This window comes from Cupressus sempervirens, chromosome 2 (genome assembly GCF_028749045.1).
Source record: "Cupressus sempervirens isolate cs-2001-9-10 chromosome 2, ASM2874904v1, whole genome shotgun sequence".
Taxonomy (NCBI): Eukaryota; Viridiplantae; Streptophyta; class Pinopsida; order Cupressales; family Cupressaceae; genus Cupressus; species Cupressus sempervirens.
This window is the reverse complement of record NC_143119.1, coordinates 250,681,394-250,708,357: the sequence shown is the minus strand read 5'-3', so window position 1 is coordinate 250,708,357 and position 26,964 is coordinate 250,681,394.

The window sequence follows — 26,964 nt, the reverse complement described above, 5'->3', positions numbered from 1 at the left end:
AGAGGATAAGCCTACAAAGGTGTAGCATGAAAAATTATGTTGTAGACACCATGTCTTTAATTAAGAGTGCCAATAACTATGTTGTCTACATGACAACTCGGTTAATTATCAAACTCTAGCGTTGTAGACACCATGTGCTGAATTAGAGTTGCTTACTCCATTATTGTCAACATGACAACTCATAAGAGTATGCAAACTCCTAAGTGTCTCAACTAAGAAATAATAAAATAATGCATTGACCTAAGTAAACTTAAGTAAGTGTAAATAGTAAATACTTATTTACACCAACAAAAAGGATATGGTGTGGTTTTTGAATAAGTTAATTAGTTTTTGGTTATGGTAAAATCGGACTGGGTACTTGTATTTGACTACAATTTTGGTACTTTCTCCCTTACTTCATGGACATGATGGTTCTTCAATTTTATAGATAGTTGAATGAAGTCTAAAAATAATTTTAATGTTAAAGGTGTACCTACCATCATTGGTCTATTGTCAAGGTCTCATTGCTCACTAGCTAGACAACAAACTGTGTATATTTTCAAAGTAAAGTACCATAGTGACTGCATGATCTAATTGTGTTGAGTTAGGGAAGGTTTAAAGGTATTCCTTTTTGTTTGAGATTTCCCTCTCATGGATTCACACCATAACCCTAATCTTGATAAAGGATTTGGCCAAGAACCTATAAGATATTTGTTGTTGCATGAAATTGGAAAATTTGTAAAGTTGGCCAATTGCAAAGTTACTTTCACCATTTGCATATCCAACCTTGTCCTTGGATTTATGCATTGATAGTAAAGGGTTGTTCAAATTGATTAATTTGTAGATTAGTTCTTGTGGTCATGAATTTTGTAAAAGCTCTTGAGAATTTAACAATGGCAGGACCGAGTGTTAGCACTAGATTCAAAGTTGGATTTTTTTTTGAAGAATTTGTGTAGCTTCTATCAAAGGCTTTTGACAATATCTCTAGAAATGATCACACATGGAAGGACACATGCTACCAATATGGATTTTTTTTAGTGGTACTTCATTGTTCATGCATTTCTTGGATAATTGAGTGAGGGAAGTACCAATGTGTACCCTTGGTAGATAAATTTGGAGAAATTAAATATGATTACTTTATTCATGGATGTTGACCTGGTTAGGGACCTAACAAAGTATTACTACCCTCTAGTCAAAGTGATAAGGAAAATTGACAAGTCCAACCTGGTGAAGATTGATGGAGTGAGTTTCAGAGAAGCTTTGGGAAAAAGTGGTGCACCCTATATTGATATTAATTTGGAGGAGGAAACAAGGAAATATAACCTCCACAAGACTAGGCTAAAGAGAAATTCCATACCTAGGTACATGCCTAGACTTGGTAGAAGGATAACCCTAATTATAAATGATGTCAAACTAGCATTTGAGTTGGATACTTTCCACAATCATATGAGATACATTGTATATGGACTATATAAAGTCCTTGGAATAGATTGTGGTAAGAGTGTGACTTAAGATCTTCTAACGATGGAAATGAATATTCAACAAGATTATTCTATCCTTGTGCATCTATTTTTTCATAGTTCTAATATCATATATGATGAGTTGATTTTAATGAAAGTAAATATGGGTAAACCTATGCTAGTTAAACAATGGACCAATATTTGGGGGTCTAGTACTCATGTGTGTTCTTTTCTTAATTTTAATAATTGGATAGCTATTCCTATCAATTGTGTTAGGGTCTCTCCCATTTCCATAGCGGTGTGCAATAGCTTAGTGAAGTGCTATATGAAGGGAACAAAAATGGTACAAAATCAATTGTAAATATTTTAATTGCACACATATTTTTTTTCAATTTTTCTTTTATCAAAGTCTAGAGAAACTTTAACTATACGTTGGATGTGATTCTAATTTTGATATACTTGTTTTGAAATTTGGAGATAGCGATGTCTTATTATTTTGTATGCTCATTTCATAAGGAATAAGTTCTATCCTACCTACAACTATGTTAACAATTGATTTTTCTAAGTGTCAAATTTTTGGCATTTGAGTTTTTTTGTCCTTTGATGCAGTGTTAATAGATGCAAATGCATGTTAGCAGAGATTATTGTCAAAGTAGTTCTTGCTATTGCAGATTTGGAAAGAAAAGATGTTAACTTGGATTTGATTAAAGTTGAAGGAAAAGTTGGTGGAAGGCTGGAGGATATAGAGCTAGTTGAAGGCATTTTTATTGACAAAGATATGAGTCATCCACAAATGCCTAAAAAAATTGAAGATGCAAAAACCTAGAAATGGTTGGCAATGTTGTTGCTTCTACAAGTTTTCTTAGATCTATATTATATACCAATACTAGGGAAGAGAGTATTCCTGCAAGGCTGAAGAGAATAATCAAGTCATTGCATATAGAGAATAATCCATGAGTCTAGTGAGTATTTCAATTAATTAAGAAGAATATTGAGGGAAGCTCAAGTACCTCCACCATACGATACCATCGTTGGTTTGACTAATCAAGAACTATAAAAAATGACACTCCACAACTCTTCAGCCAATATTTAGCTCCAATTATCTGGATTTGGGTTAAAAAATAGTGCTCCAGATAATGTATTGCACCCAATGATATGGATTTGGGTTAATAAATGGTGCTCCACACAGCTCTCCAGCCACTATTCTGACTCATGCCTGCATTTGTTGGGTTAACAAATGTTCATGTCCAATATAATCGACCTAAATGCATGAAATCACCAAGTCGATCCGATTTGTTTACATACCTGTACTATTGTGCTTAACCCTTCCTCCTACGCACACATAGCCACTAGAATGAAATGAAATGAGAATCAATTTTATTTTTTTGTTTCTATCTCGTGTTAGTCAAAATTTTGACATTAAACTGTACAAAGGTCAAAATTTTGATCTTTTTCTGGACATATACAAAAACAAATAAATAAATCATAAGTGAAAATAGCCTTTGGTCGAAAATCAATGGCAATTGTACTGGTGCCTACTACTAGACCAAATTAAAATTTTTGAGGATAAATATTTGAAAAGTTCATTAAAAAGAAAAATTTAACTAAAAAAACTATTATGATTAGATGTACTAAACACCTTGCAAGTCTGAATATTTAAAATATTGAGCTATTTAGTATTTTACGTGTCCTTGTAAAATAGGATATTCACTTCATTCCTAGGCCATTATATCACATGCACTTTAATTTTTAATTTTTTTTTACAATTATGTCTATAAAGAAACATCTTGTAATAAAGAAAGTATACAAGCATCTATGACAAAGATATGGTATGACAAATAAGAGTGTTAAAAAAGGGGTTACATAGTGGAATTACAAGAACATTTTGTATCATTATTTAACTATGGGATGTAATTGGTGCTTCAAAAATAAATGCTTGGAATTTAGTTTGCATATCTCAACTTGCATAATGAAAGTCAAAAGTGCTTCCATATGAGTTATTATTTATTTCTAAATGTCTCTACACATGTGAGCGGTGTAAAAACGATATTATAACTTTTTGATAGAGAACATAAGAGATGTATTTGGAAGATTATGATCTCATGTTTATATTAAAGGAAGAGGGATGTTAATCTCTACAAAGGCATGAGCCTAATATTGTGAAATAACATATTATTTCAATGCTTTGGAGGTTTTTTTTTTTTTTTTAAAGCATTTTGTTAAGGTGTGTTTATGTCATTTTCTTTATTTTGGTTAACTTCTCTTCTATTTTTCTTATTATATTTTTATAACATTTATATACCTAGATTATTTTTTATTGGTAAGAGGTCGAAGTCAAGTTATTTTTTTTTTTTAAAGAGGAGTAAACGCTTTGACCTGGAGCTATGAACCAGTGAGGCCACAAACGGGGGACCTCATCCCCATGAGATTTGAACCTTGATGGCAAGGATAACAACATAACAACTTAACCATCACAACATGCCACTATTGGCAGAAGTCAAGTTAATTATTACTATGTGTTATAATTAATTTTATTATTATTTATTTGTAGACTCAAGCCTATGACCTCCCAGATAAGAGGCTCACAGTTTACCATTGTGTTGTAGGTTTTTGCCTATTTATATACCTAGATATTGTTAATTATTTTATGGATCTAATTAAAGGTTAATATCCTTAAAGAATTCATTTGAAAAATCCTATAATGCTTTACAATTATATTTAATCAAGTTTAATTGATAGAGAATTTATGGGTACTTTTCCTTACAAGAATAAATTCAATTCATGTTCAAGTATGTATTGTGAAACTTACACATTTATTTTGCTCTATGATTTTAGGCTTGATTTACTTAACACATTTATTTCCTTGCATATACAAACTTTAGAGTGTGCATTATTGTCCCTAAACTGCTTTGCTAGCAAATGTGCATCACAAGAAACTTGTATTTAGTTTGAGGTGAAATTTTATTATAATGGTTCCCATAGCTATAGTATTTTCTTACATTTAGCTACTTAATTTAGTTTTAGTGTTATATTTTATTACATTAAGCTTGCTCATAGCCTTTTTCTTAATTTTGACTACCCACTCTTTTTCTAATGTTATACTCGATTGCATTAAGCTTTCCTGTAACACTTTACTAATTTTCTACTACTGAGGATACTTTGCAAAAAGAAAATATCCAACCTCTAACATAATTAAATATGATTGAGCTAATAAAGATAATTTTAAATTTTTTTTATCAAAATAGTCATGGTAATATGCAACACTGAAAAGACTCTAACACTGGCATTCCTTAAGAAGTATAAAAAAAACTAAAACATATATTAGAAAGAGATTATATATCAAAATTAGAACCAAAGCTATCTTCAAGATTATGAAAGTTTGATTAGTTTTGAAGCAATATATCAACAAGTTAATATGGTGAACTAATTACAAAGCAATGTTTTCTTTAGATTTCAAGTCATCTTTATCTTGCTTCTCATTTTTTGTGGCACTAGCCCTTGAAAGGGAAATATAAATTAGCTCGTAATTCTACATAATACTTGGTTATTTCTGACAAACAAGAGTTGGTCAAATATAAATAAGGTCAAGTTTATGTAATGTTTTAATAGAATAGAATGAGAAGGTAGGTATCACATCATTTATAAAGCACCATTTTTTATGCATAACATTTCATCTTAATGCTAGAGTGCAATCACAAGTCTATCTATCAATAGTGTCGATTGTAAAGAACTAGTTAAAAATATTTTCCATGCAACATATGTGTAAATTAGTGAGCACATAGAAGTTGTCACCCCCAATCTACCAACCAACTACTATTAGTGTATAAGCATGCTTGTGCTTGGGTGATTTATTTATGTTGCATCTTTTCCATGTGGTAAGTTAGGTAGGGTGGTAGGTACAATATTTTCCTTTATAAATCTCCATTCCTCGCCTATGTACTCACTCACTCATTTTATGCATTTATCTTCATCTATTTGCAATTCTCTCTTTTGTTGTTTCTATTTTCCTATTATTCCTTGTTAAATCTTACATGTTATCAGAGCCTTTGCTAGTGCAATGTAGATGCAATAATGTTACAAGAAAACTTGTATAAAAACCTTTGGAGTGATAACTATAAGTTTTAGATTGGATTGGAAGTGCAAATTTATGTAGGTCTATACATGTTTTGTGAATTTTATGTGATTTTGTTTCAAAATTTACAAATCCTCTTATGTTTCCTACAAATATTTTGAATAAATGTTGAAATATATGAGACTTTTTCATAATTTTGAAAATATAAATTCAAACTACTTTGTTGTTGTATTCAAATATTTGCAAACATTTATTAAAATTGTGCAAATTCTGGATTAACATCCACTTTGTTCTATTCATTTTTTATTTTTGTCGAAATCAACTTCACATTTGATAGTAGCAGTATAATTTTGTACTTCATTTTGACATATTTACAAGTTGTAAAGAGTATTTGGCAAACATTTACATTTTTTAGGGTAGTTTGCATATATTTGTCATGTTTAGTAGAAAGCATTAAAAACATAAATTTTCTCTAAGAATTTGAAGAAATCTAAAGTGTATTTATAAAAATTTAGAAGATATTGAAGAGAATTTGTAGAAATTTAAAGTGTATTTACAAAAATGTGGAACAATTTGAAGATATTAATAGATATTTGTAATTGACATACAAAAGCTAATATTGTTTTACTGCAAATTCAAGTTGAACAAAATTCAAGTCTCGTCGATCAAATTTCCACCTTTAAATTGCTAAAACATGTGTAGAAAAATATGTAAAAAGGTATAGCTTATAGTGTGTAATTAACCTTCATCCTATCGGATTAATGTTTATGCAATATCATTTTGAGATGTCTTCTCAATGTGTGAAGATTATTTAAGTATTGTTGGAGAGGTGCTTTTATGTTATTTGTTTAGCACAACCAAATGTACAAATTACAAGGTTTGTAATGGTATGAATATTGCTAGCAAGGCATTTTGGTGTTCTTTGTTTGTTGCAAGGAAAACCTCTGATTTGGTATTATCTTGTTCACTCAAGGATAAAGACAATTTGTTACTTTCTATTTGGATGTGGTTTTATGTGTGGTAAGGGTATTATGGTATAGTCCGGGGGAGGGGGAAAGGGAAGCATATGACATATGTGTGTGAAATAATTTACCCCAAGTCAACTTTTTTGAATATTAAATGTTGCCTCTCTATTGCTTTTGTTTTTTATTCTTCACTATTGAGCACTTGTTGTTAGAAATAGGAAAAATACTAAGAGGGGGGTGAATTGGTATTTCATAAACATTTTCCCAACTATGGATATCTTTAACAATCTTTAAACATGCATTTGTAATCCAACCAAAAAGTAAACAAAACAATAACACAATGCAACTCATAACACCATTATTTGTTAACTAGGGAAACCTTGGCCAAGGGAAACCCTGGTAGGGATGGTACCCACAAAATGATCCACTAATCAAAAATATTTTGTGAAAGATATTGACCCTGATAGGAGTCTATTACATCTGCATAATGTATATGTCCTTATTAGAGGACTAGGCCTTGTTAGAAGCCTCAACCCTATTAGGAGTTGGCATTACAATTACAAAAGTAGCAAGATGAGTCCATTGCTCAAACATGCATATACAATGATATATTATGTATACAAGATGTATAGATTAAAAAAAACCTTTCCAATAGTGTTGATATATTCGATATCTAATTTTCCCTTTGTCGCTCTCTTTACAAAACTTCACATCTACTATCTTTTCTCTACTATAACACTAGTCCACATCATATAACAATTGCATTTTAATGCCAAAAGACATCACACAAATTTGCATACAAAACTCTTTCCTTTTTACCAAATTGTTTTGTCTCGTCGGTCTTTAAGTCTTCACATGTGACCTAAACTATATAATTACTTTTTCTAAGTGAGGGTTAACATATAGGATGTCATCCCTACCTTGTTAAGTCATTTTTTTAGTAAACTAAAAAATCCCTTAACCAAAATGCTTTTACTTTATTAACTTCTTTGATATGCTTGTATAACCTGTACCTGTAAAACTCACCATAACTTTGTCCATACATCTAATAATCTTTAGAACTTTTCAGTACATGCTTAATTATACATCATGCCCTTGCTTCCCTTAATTGTGCATGAGCATCTAGTAAACCACACTAAAACAAAATACATAATTGTCCATTGCTTTCCTATATTATACTTAGAATTTTTTCTAAGTTCTATCACCCAAAACTTAATATGATATTTTTCCTTCTTCATAACAGGTATATGTTTCTATAAATTACAACCCTATATCATCCTTTCATATTCTCCTAGCCAAATTCCCAACGATATCTCCTTTGGCATTGATGGCAAGATATAGGAAAATTGGCCAAGTCCCAAAAAATCTTTTAAATTGCAAAACTTGTGAAGTTTTTCATATGGCCAAATAAAATTTACAAAATGTGCATCATTTCATATATTTACCTTCTTTACAACTTATATTCATTATAACTCCCTATACTCAGAAATTACAATTGTCCTTATAGTCTCACCCCCTTTGACATCAATGACAAAGGTGAGACAAAACTTTATATACATGCAAAAAATTGTGTTACCTACTAATAAGTGCCATGCACTCTCCAAATTTCTCTTCAAGTCATTAATTTCCTTATCCCATGTATCCTTGATTGCTTCTGATGTGTTTATTAGTGCACATAAGCCATAAGATGCCAATTCCTCTCCATTAAGATCAAAATAGACAAATATGTTGAAGGAATACTTTGTGTCAGTACATTCCTTAAGTTTTCTTTGCACATGGTCAATTTTCAAGGTAAGGTGTTCCCTTAACAATGAAAATTTCTTTATGGTTCTCTCCTTCCTCAATTCAAGTAATTTTAGTTCATCATGAATGTTGGTGATCCTTGCCTCCAAATATGTTATTCTCGCAAATGGATTTTGCAATACATGCACAATACTCTTCAAATATGCCTCCTCCTCTCTAATCTCTTTCTCAATGTTTATTGTATACTCAAATGATAAAGTTCATTTCCCATATAGTTCTTTTCCTTCTTGTAGACTTTTTCTCAATACCTTGATGCAAGTATCAAGTATTGACAAATCACTTGTGATATTGTTGCAAACAATGCTAAATAAGTTAGCATCAGGTGTGGCCTGAGCTTTTGTTGTTGCAACTTCTATTGATATAGAGAATTTCTTATCAAATTATTTTATTGTCTTTCTAACTCTTTTCTCTATATCAGGTTCATGAATCTATATTTGGGCAGTGCCCTCCATCTTCTTTATCATTTTATCAAGTGTTCCCAAGGCACTCTTGCTTATCTTACATGATTCTTTTGTAATATTATTTAGTGAAAACGTTTTTAGCAAAAAAAATTAATGTATGTTTGTGTTACCATAAAATATCTTGGCAACATCTTGTGGCAATCCAATAATTAGTGCTTCAAGAGGGGATCTTGAAGTACTAGCTTGTGCTATCTTTATTGCCTCAGCAGGCGTTTGCACAATTGCTACTTGTCTCTCCTCAACTAAAATTGTAGGTCCTTGTTGGTCATCCATTTGATCTTTCTATTTTGGCATTACATCTTCTATTTCTTTCTCTTTATTCTCCTATTCTTTTCATGTCTTCTTCAAGGTAATAGTGTTGGATGTCACCCTATCCACTATGTTTGACCAATTAGTTGAATAGTCAAACTTTGCGCACACTAGTATATGTACAAAAGATAATTCTATGGGTGTTATTTGATTATGCATAACATTAGAGTCATTTTTAATTTTGTTTTCCTCTTCATCCTCTGAGCTAATATAGTTTTCAATTAGATGTCTCCATATTGTCAACTTCTTCTTTCTTTTGATTAGTATAGGGGTCAATTTTAAAAATTGCAAAGGGGTCTTCACTAATATCAATAGTGATAATAGCTCCCCCTATCACCATAGTGTCATCTTCTTTACTTGGCGCATCTCATGTGTCCATGATTGTATCATCATATTCTTCTTGTATTGTTGTTGTTGTAATAGGTGTAGACTCTATCGTGATTTTTACTTATGCATTTTATGTCTCATTGACAAATAAGTCATATTCTCTTCCCATAATTAATATGGAACTTTTCTTGTTCCTCAATAGTGGCTTAATATTTTCTAATATAGCTTCTATTTTTTCTTCACTTTGAATGTCACAAAGTTTCCTAACTACTTTTTCTCTTATCTTCTTGTCTTCTTCCTTAACTCTTGGCTTATTTTCAATCAATTTGTTGTATAAGTCTTCTAGAATATTCCCATGAATATGTACAAGCAGTTTCTTGAAATCTATTTTATGTCGCATTACTGCTTTCTCCAGTTGCCTCTTTTTCAAAGGTGTCATAAACATCACAATACTTGTTTAGCTGAGTTAGTTTACCATCCTTAATTATCATTTGATTCATTTGGGAAAATTTAAGTTTCTAAATTTCTCTCTTTTTATCACTTCTTTCTGCCTCTTGTGGTTGTGGTTGTGTCTATGGTGGTGGTGGTGTAATCTAGCCTCTCATCTTTCTTTGTGTACTTGACATTTATGTTGTGGCCTTGTTTCCTTCATAAGCCATCAATACTCTTGGTTTCTTGATTGATCTTGGACCAGTTGTCATTGCCTAAATACCTTTTTAATATTTTTTTTGGGGTTACCTCTTCCTTTTTCTCTTCCTCTTTTTCTTGTCTAATTAGTGCAAGTGTTACTGATGAAGTTATTCTTGTAGTTTTCATTGACAAAGCTAGTCTACTTATCTCACTTATTATTGTTATATCCACATATTTTTGTCCTTTAGATTCTATAGAGATGGCACTAATAGGTTCTACTTGAGTAGGTGTTGTTGATGGTGGACTTCTTGGTGCAACTGATAAAGGTTGCACTAACAATATGTTTCTTTTTCCTGTTGCTCTCATTTCTATTGCAATCTATTTTGGTTCTACATATTGCTTATGTGTAATTCTAGTATCCTTGAGTACTTTTCTTACCACTCTCTCAGAAGATTTTGTTGATTCCTTAGATGACAATAATTCTTGTGCTTTTTCCATTCTTTCTTTTGTTGTTCCTCACTTCTCACTTTCATCATCAATTTATGGTTGCAGACTCATTAATCTTTGTCTTTGTCACTTCATATCCCAAATGATCAACAAACATAACTCTAGATACAACTACCTCCATGCAAGTCTTATCATTTTCAACCATGAAACAAATCTACTTCTTAAATCTATCCACAACTGACATTGGGATCCTTACTATGTTCCTCATTTTAGTTTGGAATGATCTTATAAAATTGTTTATTGCCATGACCATATAATCTTTAGTTGTCTTCCTATAGAAAAAGATTAATAATTCCATTGAACACTTGTCTAATTTTCATTCATATTTTGGCATGTTTGGGAATCTTTTCATGACATGGAAGAATAGGTATGTGATTAGGGATCCAAATCTGAAAGTTACATATCTATTGTTATTAGTTCTCTCCAGATTGTCAAATAATTTTTGCTTCAGAATTTCAAAAAGATTAACCTCGGCTCTATCAATACACATCTTATATGCATCATTGATGAAGCTTGCAGAGAATTCATCCTCTCTTGAACTAGAACTCATTTTATGTGCTAATATTTTACTCACAAATCTTGAATCATCTTGTTTAACTAAACTTAGTATTATACCTCTACAATTCAATTATGTCTTGGTGTTTGTTTGCACCATTTTCTCCAAAATTTTCCCATTGATTGGAATTCTGCCTTTGTTGCTTAGGCCCATCACCTTATGAATTAGATCACTTGTGATTTCAGCTACTTGTTCACCTAACCAAAATTTGTTGTCATCTATTCTTCTTAGGATGACTCTAGCCCATTCATCATTGTCAAATTCATGGAAAAATAGACACGATCCAATTTTCAGTTGACCTAAGTGGTTGAACTCATCCTTAAAACTCATATCTTTCTTATAAGCTTTCTCAAAATCCTTAGAAATTTCACTATCTCCTAGTGTCTCAAACTTGCAATGTATGTAAGATTGTACATCCTCTATAACCAGTCCTCCATCTACTATTTGTGAGAATGCCCTAACAGGGTCATCTCCAAGTTGTGCATTAATTGAACCTGTGTGCATTAATTGAACCTGTTTTAAACTTATATTTAGGTTTCTCCATTATATCATGAAATGAATATTGATCCATTCTTACAAATTTCAAATGACTTCACAATTGATATAGATAAATACTTCAAATCGTTGATTCAGGGCTTTTGGTAGAAGAAAAGTATGAATTTCTTCATGAACACTCCAATTCACCTTCAAATTTCTCTTCAATCTCCTCCAAACATTTATCTTGGCTCACAATTCTCAACTAATGGTTCCTTACATTTATTTAAGTCCTTTTATTCATTACAAGTCTATTTAACATTAATTGTGCCAGTACACAAACTCAAAAAGTTGATACTATAACCAGTAGATTGAATTCTTTTCTCAAGCTCACATATGGTCTTGGAATTTTATCCATTATTGAAATTATCTTCTAGACATCATTTCCATGCTCCTCTTAGGAGTGCAAAAATTTATCTCATTATTTTAGGGTCTTATGAATTTTTGGTGTAATATCCCCTATTTCTTCTAATGACTATGACTGCTTATATTGATAAGGGTTTGTCAACTACTAAAAATGACTTCAAATTTTTGTTGGGTGTATCACTTGTATTCTTTTCAACCCATATTTGTGTTCTTGTAGGTGTCTTTTCCTTAACAAATATTTCATTGAAGTTTTCCATTTGCTCTTTCACATTTTCTTTTTGTCTCTCATTTGTACTTTTACTCCTTCTGGCATTGTTGGTTTTATTCCTTCTATAGTTCATATTTTTTATTCATGCTATTTGTCCCCATATTATTTCCAAAGCCACTGAATCTACAAAATCTTGTGGTATGCCCAAGGTTTTTGCAATTAGAACATGCTATGACATTATTTCCATATCTAGGTCTTGATTGATTGATCTATAATCTACAATCTCTGGCAATGTGTTTAAAGTTGTTGCATTTATAACACATGAATCCATTTATTATGACTTTAGTTGCACCAATAGGTATACTAGCTATAGGGTTAGTACCATGATACATATTATTATAAAATCTAGGTTTCCTACATTCATTAGCTCTATGTCCATAAGCATAACAATTATAATAATAACCAAAAATAGGGTTAGTGTACTTACCTAAATCCTCCTTCATGTGACCAATTTTATTACATGCAAAGAATCTACCAATAAATTTTCTCCTCAATTCTTTAGGATGTTCAAATTTTTTAGGTGCTTCCTTATTCAGATCTTGTTGTTGTTGTTCGAGATTTTGGATCACTAGATTTGATTCCTTAGTAACTTTAGATCTCTTAGATGATTCTCCTTCATAGTAGGTAATACCAGTCATAATCTTTATGTCTTTGTGTCAGGATATTCTCATATAGCTTTTCAATGTTGGAATTCAACTTATCAAGATTTCGCTTTGGTCGTGTAAGCTCTCCTTTTACAAGAGTGTTGTACTTCTCAAGTTCTGTAAATTGTAGCTTTGTAGATTCTATTTTAGATGTCACCTTGGTAAGTTTTGATTTCAGATATACATTCTCATATCCTAAATTAGATTGAATTTTCTTTTCATCTTCCATAAAACTCATCTTAATATTTGTGGTCTCAAGTTCATGCTATAGAATATCATTCTCCTTTTTTAGCTTAGAAATTGTATCACTATCTTTGATCTGATCATGTGAGTCTTTCTTCTTGGATTTTATTGATTCAATCTTCTCTTTCAAATTATGAATGTATTCTTGTACATCCCTAAGTTTGATCTTCATTTTTTCTCTTTCCCCTATGATTACATCAAGTTCCTCAAGAGCTTCCTCTAAGTGATTTGGTAACTAATCCATATCCATAGAGATCTTACTCAAGTTTTTATGCCTTCTTTGTGTAAATATTCTTTGAAACAAGTAGTTATAAATAGGAAATACTAAGAAGGAGGGTGGGGGGAGGGGGTGAATTAGTATTTCAAAAACTTTTGCCCAACTATGGATATCTTTAACAAGATTTAAACATGTGCATATGTAATTAAATTGAAAAGTAAACATAACAACAACACAATGCAAGTTATCACACTATTATTTGTTAACTAGGGAAACCCTGGCCAAGGGAAAACCCCAGCAGGGATGGTACCCACAAAATGATCCACTAATCAAAAGTAAAATGTGGAAGATATTGACCCTTTTAGGAGTCTATTACATGTGTATAGTGTATCCATCCTTGTTAGAGGACTAGGAAGCCTTAACCCTATTGGGAGTTGGTATTACAATTACAAAATAAGCAAGATGAGCCTACTACTCAAAATATGCATATACAATGATATATTTTGTATACAAAAGGTATAGATACAAAAACCTTTCTGACAGTGTTGATATCTTCAATATCTGATTTTTCCTTCACAGTTCTCTTTACAAAACAATACATCTATAGTCTTTTCGCTTCTATAACACAAGTTTGCATCATATAACAACTGCATTTCAATGTCAAAAGACATCACACAACTTTGCATACAAAATTCTTTCCTTTATACCAAATTGTTATGTCTCGTTGGCCTTCAAGGCTTCACACATATCCCAAAATTTAAAATTACTTTTTGCTAAGTGAGAATTAACATCTAGGATGTCATCCCCACCTTGTTAAGTCATTTTTTTTGGTAAACCAAAACAATCCCTTAACCAAAATTATTTTACTTTGTAATGCTTGTATAACCTGCACCTATAAAACTCACCATAACTTTCTTCGTACATTGAATAATCTTTAACGCTTTTAGGAATGTGCTTAATACATCATGACCTCACTATGTTCAAATGTGCATAACCTCATATGCTTCTAGTAAACTCTGCTAAGCCAAAATGCATAATTATTCATTATTTTCCTAGATTATACTTCGATAATTTTATAAGTTTAATCACACAAAACTTGATATTTTGTCTTCTTCATAATAGGTATATGTTGCCATAAATGAAAATTTGATACTATCCTTTCATATTCTCCTATCCAAATTGCCAACACTAGTAACATATTTTATCGATATTAAGAATATAGTAAGATCTTAAGTTGAAAATAAATTTTATTCAACATTCAAAATGCACCTTCCACGACATATAAATTACACCAACATTAAGAAAGGTGTTAATTTTAAAAACCTTCGACCCTTCATCATATGGAATTTTAGCCTGTGGTTCTTTGAAATTGAAGGGGGCTTAACTTCTCTAGATTTTATTCCCTTGTTTTTAACTCTAAGCTTTAAAAGTGTATTACTTCCATTTTTTTCTAGACATTTTTTTAAAAGCATTATGAGGAAATTTTTCAAAATTCTAACAAAAAAACACAATTGTCATAAGTTTTCACCTTAATCTTATGGAGAAGGAAAAATTCACCAACATCGAGACTAGTTGAAATCCCAAGGGATGAACTGTCCCTTGTGCAACCTCACTTCAACTAGCACTTTGGTGATCTAGGATATCAAGATGACATCAATAATAAAGGAAAGTTCCAATATTTATACAATTTGATGCAAAAAATATAAAAAATTAAATTAACTTAAGGTTGTACGAGTTGATAAAAATGTTTTGACTACTAAAAAATGATAGAGTTAATTAACTTTAACTTTTGAACTTTATAAGCTTGTTGTCCTATACATACACACAGGTAAAAAATGGCAGCATTAGTACATGAAAACATTGCAACAAGCATGGAGACAAAAACATGGGAGAATATGTAAAGCAATAGGGAAATTTGTTTTACTAATTAGCAATAAATGGAAGATGTCAACTATCCTGTGAAAAGAAGAATTACACAAATAAAAGACCAAGAATACTTTCAAATGGAGAAGGTTGAAAAGTGATAAGATACCCCATTTTCTCCTTGAATGAAAGTTATACACAAGGAAACAAGTAATTTTTTTGGCTATCTAATTGGAAACCTTTCTTAGTGAGATCCCTACTTTGGTATTCTTGTTAATTGTTAGGGTTGTCATTGCACCAAAAGATCAACATGTCAATGCCTAATACAAAAACTAGACTTATATGTCACAAATCCAATGAGGGACATTGACCCACTACCAATAAACCCCCTCCCAACATAACTCACCAGGTCCTGCATTTGATCATGTAATGAAGCTATGATACCACTTGTTAATTGTTAGGGTTGTTGTTACACCAAAAGATCAACCTGTCATGTGATACACCCACTAGACTTATAGAAGACAAGAGAGGCTATTAAATTGTGTTGCAAACCTAGTGAGGGATGTTGGCCCACTACCAATATTTCCTACATCCACAACAAGTGTGTCTAGGAAAGATAACAATTGAACACAACTATAAAGATAAATAGGAAAATGATAAGGTAATAATATTTCAAGATTTAGCTATAGAAATATGAACAATATTTAAATGAGTTATTTTTATAAGTGACTTTGTTTCACAATAAAAAAGGCATTTGGCTTGACATAATGAAGGCATGTATGGTCAATATGGCAAAGTTGAGATAATGTAAGTTGTCCCAAATAATGTGAAGAAACTATAAAATGAACACTTGAGTGAGGCAATAAGTATTAAGAAGCATGAAGAGGAACAAATGAAGTGAAGACATTAATTCCAAAGGTTTTGATTCAAATATTGGCATTGGTGGGTGAAAATATGAGGCATTAGACTGTGGGACAATAATGATGCTTCAATGACTCACTACACATATGTAGATTTGTAGGACAAGTGTGTTGAAAACAATTGGTTAATTATGTATTATCTTTGATGTTACACAAAATGTCATATCTTTACTAGTCATATCTTGAAGATAGTGTCCTGTACCTGCTAAGCATTCCAGAGTTTTCCAAGCTCAGAAGATAGTGTCTATCAAGTTCACTCAGGAAACAAAGAGAAGTTTGTAGAAGTTGAGTGTTAACCGAGCTCACTTGGTCAATGAAGGAAAACTTGGATGGAACTAGTGTTAAACAAGCTCACTCAATTACCAAAAGAACTTTGTGAAAATGCAGTGTTGCTTGAGTTCACTTGGTTAGCACAGGAAAATCATTTTGGAGTTAGTGTCTACCGAGTAGGATTGACTAACGAAAGATTTTCTTGTTTTGGCATATTGAGTTCAACATATTTGTTTGTTGGTTCTATCCAATTGAGGAGATGAATATTAATTATTCTAAGTTGTATTCAATCCAACTTGACAATATGTATGATATAAATATAAGGTCAAGTTGAGGATTGAATGTGTGTAAGTGAATAGAAGATTTGAAGATGCTTAGAGGAAGAAAATTAGAAGAATAAGCAGAATATCCTTGTGGAGTTGAAAAGATTCATTCAAGCATAAAGGATCAAGTATACAACCTAGAGTTGAGATCTATAATCAACAATTTAGTTGCATTAGAAATAAGGTCATCTCATTGTTACTCTCTAACCATTGTAGAAATGATCTAAATATCTTAACAGAGTTGGCTTAATAGCTATTTTAAAACTTCTAACAAGGTGGCATTTCTAGATTGAAGTGTCTAAAGACCTCTAACAAGGCCACTCCTAATAGGGTGATTAGATCCTCTAATAGGGTCACACCTAATAGTGTGTTTTGTAACCTTTAATAGGGTTGTCTCCTAACAAGGCTCACTTCAGAAGAATGAAAATCAATAATTTGTTGAAATTGGTGGTTTTTACCAAATTGGGTTTCCACATTAAATTCTTGGTGCCACTTGTGTTCATGTTATTTCTTTTATGTGTATGCAACTAAGTTAAGTAAGGTTAATCACAAATAATATCTTGATTTTTTCATGTTACACATTTGTTGAGTTATAAATGTTATTTCAGTGCTTAACAAGTTACAACATTTACTCACATAAACTGAGTGCTTGTGTGTTTCCTGAGCATAAGTATTTTTCGTGAAGTTTTGTGTTCTGTGTTGACATCTAAGGGATCTAGGATTTATTTTAGTGGTAACTGATTCACCCCTCCCCTCTCAGTTACTCCTCTTATAGTTTGAATAGAGTGTGCACCATGTGGATGTATCTCCATTACACATGTTTTATGGGATAACTAGGCCATGTGGTCAAGAGTCTTATGTATCAATTGTTGACAAGGAAAAGTGGACAAATAAAGAGGTTGGCATGAAATTTCATGTTTCTACTACTTTAGGGACAATACATAATGGTAAATTACATAAGGGTCCAATGTTATGATAATATAGTTTTCCCCTACTTTAGAGATCATGTCATTATAAGTAATATGGGATAAATTGAGAAAAACTTATCTAAATTACATGAGGATATTTTTTTTGTGTGTGGTTTCCACCAACAAGAAAGCTATAAGTTGTTATTGAGTTGCATGCAACATGTAAGTTGTCGACAAGCATGCTAATTGACAAAGTTAATAAAAATCATTGATGTTATGTTTTTGGATAATGGTAAAAACGAGTTTCGAGGGGATTTGAAACCCCATACAAAAAAAAAAAAAGATATACAAAATAGAGTCTGCCAAGTTTTACAAGGACTCAAAACATAAATAGTAGTATAGAAACATAATCCAACTAGAAAGAAAAAACAATAGTAAAAAAACCCAACATAGAGGGAAAAAACCAGAAACTTGGACCAACAAAGAAAAAGTAGGAAATTACCTTGTTACTCTAGCTTCTCCACAACCTTGGTCAAATCTTTGGCAGTATCACTGACCTCCTAAAGGAGACCCTCGACATTAGAGACAGGGGCAACTTCAATGGCCCTTTTTGTGCTTAAAAGTTTCCTCATTGCTCCTACTACCAATGCTAACTACCACCACACATAGACTTGTAGTAATCATCTCCATCAGTTGGCCGCTATCCTTGACCAATTGCCTTGACCTAGCTTCATAGGAAATTGGTTTCTTAGGAATGTTCCCAATTTTTCCCTTTAGCTCAATTCTTTTGGGTTTTCAATATTCAGAGTTCTCTATAAATCTTTAATACTTTTCTTTAGGGCCATAATTTCATTATAGAACCAAGTATCAACCTACAGAGTTACATCCACCTTTGATTTGGCTTTGTTAAGAAACATAAGCCTTCCACTAATATTCTTCTCCCTAGTCACCTCATCAACACTCTTCAACTTGAGATGATCAGTATCAATGCGGGCCTCTTCAGGCATAGAGTAATTTTACCCTACTAAATTCTTATCCTTGGTATCATTCATTTGGGTATTATCAACAATATTTGGCTCTTGGGTAATAAGGATCATAGTATCATCCTTATTAGTATCCATCAGTCATCCCTTCCCCTCATCAGCTTCAAGGGTAGGTGTATTATCTTTCATTTTTTTGTCTTTTCCCTTTGAGAAGTTCAGAGAGATGTTCGGGTCCTTATTTCCAAGGTTAGGAGAACCCACATTACTCCCCATGACTGTTGATGTTATGTTAGTATGGGTAACAAGTTTTGTTTTGAAAGATAACCATACAATAAATCAAGATATTTTTAGTGCACTAATGGGAGAAACAAAATCTAGATAGTTTTATGATAGAGTTGCTTTAGGTGCTACATCGACATGACTAGAAAAAGTTAGATATTGGCATGATAGGGTGACTTATTACATGCACTCGCATGAGTGGAAAAAGTTAGCCACTTATGTGATATAGTGACTTAGATTACATCGATATAATTAGTGAATGCTAGATAATAGTATGATAGGATGATATTTGATAAGTGGTTAACTCCTACAAAGGCCAATGAGGTAGATTTAAAAACAATCGTTAAAAACTTGTGATGTAGAGATAAAATTATAATAAGACAACCAGGTAATTAAATATAATAGACATAACAACCCTCTCTTAGAATATATTGTCTTGCTCATAGGGAGCACAAGACATTGTACAAAAGATGCAAACGTTATGACACATCAACATACAAGATTTTTTAATGGAACGTCACCCCACAAAAATTTATACATGATCTCCAAAATATCTAAACAAAGGCAAGGGGATTTGATGAGTTAGGATTAAAACCTAGAAGATGGGTAAAACTCTATGATATAAATGATCTTAGGGGTATTTGTTTAGGTCTAACTTAGTTCAAATCTAAAAAAGAGAACATGAAGACAAAGACAAATAATAATTTGGGTTAACATGGAAAGGAGGCCAAAATTCTCTCACCACTTTGTGTCATCCAAAAATGTCAAAAATCAATGCATGAAAATAGAAACATAAATAAATTAGAAGATACGAAATACACAACCCTCTATTTCTAGGTACCAATGGAATACAAGGGTTCTCTAGGGGGACAATGTTAAAAGACAAGAACTGGGAAATACATACAAATACACTCCAATATAAAGAGTTAAAGCATGTACTATTTTCAAAGATCATCCATTAGAAGGTCGTTGTCCTTCCAATCTTGATAATACAATGAGGGACATTAAGACTACAATCGTATGGCAAATATAGTGGCACCAAGCACCTCACAAATAGCCAAAGATAAGGAAGAAGTTGTCTTGACATTCTCATCCAAGAACTCAATTGAGGTGAGAGAGGGGTAATGTGAAGAGGGATTGTCTAATGATTATCGGCAATGTTGGAATTTCCTCAAGAGAGTTAAAACTCTAGCCTCAAAGCTTGCAAGTGACTGATGGTGAGTTGAAAATGAAGAATCCACCTTGCTAACCTCTCTAAAAGAGGTATAAATAAACTCAAGAGAAAATGGAGCTTTATTCATTGCAAGAACCAAAACCAAAAGTAGATTCATCAAAGAAGACTTGTGCAAAATGCAAGCATAGGTCCCTACTTAAAATTTTAGTTAAAGGATAGAGAGGAGACCCTGAAATCAATTGTATTCATCCTAAGGATCCCAATAAAGCTAGGATAGCAGTTTGGAGATGGATTTTTTTTAGCTTGGGTGCACATAACTACATTAGACAACACTTGTATATGCAATATGTTCACCAATATCTAGACAAAGGTAGGAAATTTTGTAAGGAGGTGAGTATTGATGAATCTTGCAATGGAGAGATATAAAGACCTAGACCCACTTGGTGCAAGGTCTAATAATCTTGGCGTAGGGATAAGAAAAAAAAAGAGATAGCCAAGAAAAATCCTAGATAAATTAGAATAGGAGAAGGAGAAGAAGTGATAGACGCAAGCACAAAAGATACACTTTTTTCTTTTATATCGATCTCACATACCAAAGTCCTCTCTCATTAACAATAATTACATCCTAGTGTAAGTTAGTTCTAGTATATATTTGGGTTGGGTTAAGGCTTTTGAGGACCAAGTGATATCCTAATTTATAAGTGTGGTTATTGATGTCATTGGCAAAAAAGAAGGCCCCACCAATGAAGTAGGAGGTGTCACTAGCAAAATAATTGTTGGCTTAGTTAGAGCACCCTTCATCTTTTTTCCTTATAAATTATAGGAGGGATAGAGGATGTCTTCAAAAGTTGAGGAGAAGGTTTGAGAGGACAAGGAATGGTACCATAACACCTCTTACTCTTGTTATGAATGGTAGGGTAAGGAAATCTTAAAAGATTTAAGATGGAAAAAGGCATACAAACCTTAGAGTTGTGAAACCTAGGTGCCTTTACATTGTGTGTACTGGGTGAAAATAAGGGAATAGGAGGCATTTCATGAGGTTACAAAGTGTGAGGAAGGTCACAAGGCTTCCCATAAAGCATGTGTTTTCAATGTGCCCATGATAAAGAAGAGATGATCAAGTACACCAAGCCTCGTGATAATGTTGAATGAGATTAGAGGGGATATGTGATATAGATTTGAAAGTTAATTCTCTGACCTTATACTTCTAATATGTTAGAAACATGGCATCTTGTTAGGGATGCAAGGGCCCTATTGGATTAGGTTAGAAATGGGCTAAAATGAGCCCCCACTAGCTACTAGGAGATGATAACCAATATTCTAGATTGTATGGATGGTACCCTCATAGAGAAACTTTAGACACTAAAACACAAATAAAGGGATTCCGCCCATGGATACTAGCTAAGGAATTCCAAACTTAACCTCAAGATTTGGTTTCAGGATGACTAAGAAGGTTGAAAAGATCACATTAGCTTTTACTTGGATCATCAAGGCAGTTGATCCCAAAGAGGAAAGTGATATTTTCTCATGAATTTGAATTATGGTAAAATATTCATCATACATCACATTATTTAGATCACTTATGAAGAATTCCTCCTTAGTTATAAGTTTGACCATACACCCTCCGATTAGGTGATAAGATATGATTTATCATCATTGTATTGGCAAAGGGACTATCACTTAAGGGGGAAGGATTGTGTAGAGGACCCTATTTCATGTCAAGTTTTCCAAAATATGGAGAAGGGAAAATTCACTAGCCTCAATATAGATTAGAATCATGAGGGATTAACTACCCCTTGTGCCACCTCACTTTAACTATCACTTTGATAAGTCAAGGGATTAAGACAACTTCCATGATAAAGGAAAGTGCAAAGGTTAAAATGATATGATGCAAAAAATTAAAGAATAAATTAACTAACTGGGCTAGTTGATAAAACTATCATGACTACTAAAAATGAAAGAGCTAACTAACCCCTAATTGTTGAACTATGCAAGCTCGATGTCTAAGACACACATGTAAAGTAAGGACAATGTCATAGCGCATGTATATTCCATAAAAACAAGATTAAAAAGTGAGGAAAACAAGAAAAGTAACAAGAAAAAACTTGGCTAACTATCAAATAATAAAAGAGGACAACTATGCCATGGAAAGAAGAGTTACACAAATAAAAAGACAAATAAGGTCAACAAATGAAGAGATTTGAAAAAATTAATAAAGCTACTCCACTTCCTCTTCTAACAAAGTCTGCATATAAGGAAACAATAAAAAATGTTGGGTGGTTGTTTAAAGACGTGCCTTAGTCAGATCCTTGCTTTGGTGTTTCTACCTTTATAACAACCGAATAGACAAGACAACCATGATAAATAATTGCACTGATAAATAGATAATAACTAAAGATAGTAATATTATAAATTTAGCTAAAGAACTACAATATGTTGAATAAAATATAAAGTGAGGCAGTGCAAGTGACTCCCCTTCATAACTACAAAGTCAAGGCTCAATGGAGTAAAGGATGATTGGTATGATAAAGTTGAGATAATATAAGTTGTCTCAATACCATAACAAAATAAAAAATATGGTGAAGAAACTATAGAATGAGCACTTAAGCGTCGCAGTGAAGCAAATGAGTGAAAAAAAAGTATGAAGATGATCAAGTGAAGTGAAAGCGTGAACTTTGAATGGTATTGATTTGAATCTTGACATTACATCTATAGTGTTTCAATCCTTGTTCTAAATAAGTTGCCCCATAACTATCATCAACAATAAAATTAACTAAAATAAAAATTAAGATTACAAATAAAATTAAATATAATTTCTTGATTATTTTTAATAAGTAATCTAAAAGTAAATACTATTAAATATTAAATATAATATTCTTGATTAAATATAATAAATTTATTAAAATACCAACTCCTATTGTAATTACATTATTTACAAATCTAGAAAGACAATTATGGACGACTACTTACATGGCACTTAGAATAACAAAATAATTCCAACTAAAATAAACAAATCATTAAAAGACCTCCAAATACATTTGATCATCAACATGAATACAATTTGACTACAAATTAGTGTGATACCCACATATTTGTCCTTTTCGCTCAAAAGGGATTTGGAAATTAAAAACAATTTCTCTTTTCTTCTTTTTAGATTGAGAATAAGACTGAACAAGAGACATGATGCGTCATAGTTCCTGCCTAACGCATAATGGTTGTACAGGTGTAGATGAGTGAGAATCTAAATTAACATTGTGAATGTATTAAATTTTGCCTAGAAATGCACTTGTGATCTAATAGGATTGCTCATATTTTGTTGTTAAATTCTCATCCTAGAAATGCACTTGTGATTTGATAGGATGGCTCATATTTTAATTCATTAGCACTAGACAAAAACTAGGATAGAGATATAGATAGAGATAAATAGCAGTATAGAACAATAACAACATAAACATATATGCAGAGGAAAAAAAAAAGATAGATAATATAGAAGAGGAAGAGGAAGAGAGATAAAATAGTAAGATAGAGTGATACCAACATAAGTTGTGTGTGCGAGAGAGAGAGAGGGAGTTAAATATAATTATTTTTCTTAATAAAACAAATAGTCAAAATAAAATCATGGTTATAATAAAAATTTAAAATATATTATATTTTAATTAATGAAATTAAGAATTTAATTTTTATATTAAAACTCACATTTCTATAAGAAAAAATGAAATGTATTGAAATATAAAAATATTTTATAAGTAAAACTAATTTTTTAATTTTACACAATTAGAGAAGATTTACTATTTAATGTTTTGTATTTCAAAATTTTTCATAAAATTAAGTAATTTTTAATTATGAAATAATATCTATATAATTCAATACGTACATTTGTAAATAATAAATAGATTTAATACATATAAATTTGATGTTGATGAATAAATATGATGTAATAAATAAGAAATAAAATATAACTATTTAATTTTAATACTTAATAATAATTTTTATATATTTTAGAATTGAATTATTTCTTTTTTTGTGGTTATTTCTTTAGTATATTTTTTTGATATAAAATATAATTATTAATTTAATATTAAAAAATATATTTAAGTTTTAAATGTATTTAAACTAAATGATAAATTGTTTAAATAAAAAATATTATTAATAACAAATAATATAATTTATAAATTGTAACACTTATCAGTTATACATATTACAAACACTATTGTAAAATATAATTAAAAAATAATATTATTTAATTTATTTTTATAAAATTAAAATAATAGTAAATTTTAACTACTTTTATTAAAAAAAAGTTTTAAAAAAATTAGAAATTCAGATACAAATGTATAACATATTGAAATTATAGTAAAAAATAAACATCAATGTAAAACTAATAATAAATATATTTAAAATAAGAAATTAAAATATTTAATAGATTGTGATAATTAATATTGATTAGACATGTTGTATGAGGTGGAAGATAAAATGATTGAAAAAATAAAATCTTATCAACTTGTCACAAATGTGGAAAAGATAAAGTTTTAATTAATACATTCATAAATGCAAGAGGAAGTTGTTAGAAAATATTTGTATTTTTTGTTGAAGGAAATTAATTTTCTCCCCCACCAAAAATAGTATGAACCAATAGAATGGATGAAAAATGTGATTTATAAAATAATGAAAAATTAGAAAAAGATATAAACATTTGAGATCTCATATAATCTTTTGAATTCTTTGATTTGATTGGTTAGTGTTAATGTCATATTTGTATTGACATGAATGCATAAGTATTCCTGCCTTGGCAGGAACTAAAAAACTTAATTTATAGAAAGCAGGCAATTGAAAGTAGCTAACTAACCGCCAATAAGAACAAGCAATAGAATAGACCATAATTTTCAAAAGAGAAAAATTAATTGGATCCTAGTGTGAAGTTTAAAAATGCCCAAGGATGCTTTGTCATTTTTTTATTATTTTATAATTTTTTTGCATACGTTCTTCACAAACAAACTTTGTCCCATTATTGATTTTTGACATCCCTTGAGTAATTTTTCAATCTTAATTTAAAAATAAATAAATGTTGTGCTGCAATTTGGTTTGAGCTTTTTAAACACCCCCTTCTAGTCTTTAAAAGAGACATACTTGTAAAATTTTACTCTTATGAAGGAGACGTAAATTAAATTTGATTATTTTATTAGTGGAAAATGTATAATTTTAAAACTTTTTCCTTGTCTCATCAATTATAATTTCATGGTGTTGGGAATTTAATATTATGTTTCTATATGAAGTTTGAGAATGTTTCCATTCTAAATGTTACTTAGTATAAAAATCTTATGAATATTAAAATTTATATATATATTTATTTAGTAAAAAAAAATTATTGATATTTATAAAGTCATTATATTTAAATTGATTTAAGATTTTTTATTTCATTTAAAAATTGAGTGGATATTTTAATTTTATTCGAGTTTAATCTTTATTACATTTTAGTAATATTTTTTTTTAAAAAATTAGAGATGGCGAAGATCAATTAATTTGATAAGTAGGAGATAATTTTCACAGTAAGTCAAATTGTGATAGCTGATATTGCTATCAGGATTTAACTATGTGATTTTGAGTCAAACTCATTGACCCATGCTTCATGAGTAGTGATTCAACATGAATCCATCTCTCATGAGAATAAATGGAACACTTAGCACTCATTGGATCTAGGTGATGCTCACAAGGGTGAAGCACTGGGACTTCTTGGGAGGTCACCCATCCCAGTACTACTCTAGCCTAAGCACACTTAACTACAAAGTTTTCTCCATGGTAAAACCCAAAGATGATCGATTGGTTATGATTGAGTGCAAAAACGTCGGAGAATATGGTTAAATGGCAATAAAATGTCAATTTAAGAGATGAGAGAGATCGTTACAAATGTTGATCAAGTTATTATTGAAGTTGATAGCTAAAGGGGTCATCAAGCAGAGTAATATTGTGAAATCTAGCAGAAACATGTAAATTTGGTGTGTGTGAGGGATCAACCAAAGAGAATTTAATTAGGACAAAGGATGAGAGAAATAGAGATCTAAAACAACAATGATAGTTGCATTATTTTTCATATCATATCATTGTTAATTTTTAATAATACCTTAATTGAGTGGACTTAATAGTCCATTTGTAAATCCTTTTTAAGGTGACATTCCATTAAATGATTGTAAGTCTTTAGGGACTGTTTGGTTGCTAGAATAAGAATAAGAAATAAGAAATATGTTTTCTATTTTCTATTTGGTGTGTGAATTAGAATAGGGAATAGGAATACATATTCCCATTTTCCCCCTAAAATAAGCTTATGTCCATTCCAAACAATAGTGTTATTTAGCCATTTATATTCTCAATATGCATTCCTATTCTCAATTCCTATGCTTCCAACCAAATGGGCCATTATAGCAAGCCTTTCAATTAAGGAGTGATAAGGTCTAAATGATCTTTGGTGTAAATCCTCTAACAAGGTCATATATAACACTGTGCATGGAGCCTTTAATGAGGTTGTCTCCTAACCGAACTCACTTTAGAAGAGTGAAAGTTTTGGATTACCAATCCCAGGTGGTTTCCCCCTTAACAAGGTTTCCTTGTTAAATTTTTTTGTGTCAAAATGTGTTGATGATTGTGTTGCATGTTATTTCATGATTATTTCATGTTTGATTCTTATTGTTACAAGTAGGTATATAAGGTATATGAAGTATATTGTTAGCAATTAATTTCTTTGATATTTGGTATAAGCTAACAATTTATTGGTAAAGTTTGGAATCAGTTACTGAGTTTGTATACTGAAAGTTTAAGTTGTTAAGTTGCTTAAAATTGGAATAAGGACATGAGGATAACTGATTCATGCCTCCCCTCTTAGTTATCTAACAAGCTGAATAGAGCTTTGAT